Source organism: Cyprinodon variegatus, unplaced genomic scaffold, assembly GCF_000732505.1.
Source record: "Cyprinodon variegatus isolate N-32 unplaced genomic scaffold, C_variegatus-1.0 Scaffold271, whole genome shotgun sequence".
Taxonomy (NCBI): domain Eukaryota; kingdom Metazoa; phylum Chordata; class Actinopteri; order Cyprinodontiformes; family Cyprinodontidae; genus Cyprinodon; species Cyprinodon variegatus.
In genome coordinates, this window is record NW_015150724.1 from 726,523 (window position 1) to 726,883 (window position 361).

Here is a 361-nt window from a genome sequence, read left to right on the forward strand (position 1 = left end):
AGATCAGGATGGTCTCACGAGGCTAGCAGGTGAGCTCATTTTAACAGAAAAACAAACACTCTTAAATCTTAACATTTAATTTGTTAGATGTGTTTCACACACCAACGTTTTATTTATTTAATTTTAGTCAATAACTATGAAATAGATTAACATTTTGCAATTTCAGGGTTTAAACTTTTATTTTTTGCAAATATGCAGAAGAAGAATCTCTGCAGAAGCCTGAATCTAAGCGAACCTTTTAGATTTTAGCTTAAATGTGGTGTAAAACTAACTCCAACTCACCATCAACCCCATGGAACATGGTGGTGGCAGCATGATGCTCTGGGGAGGCTTTGCACTACTGTTTGAAGCATATTGCTAC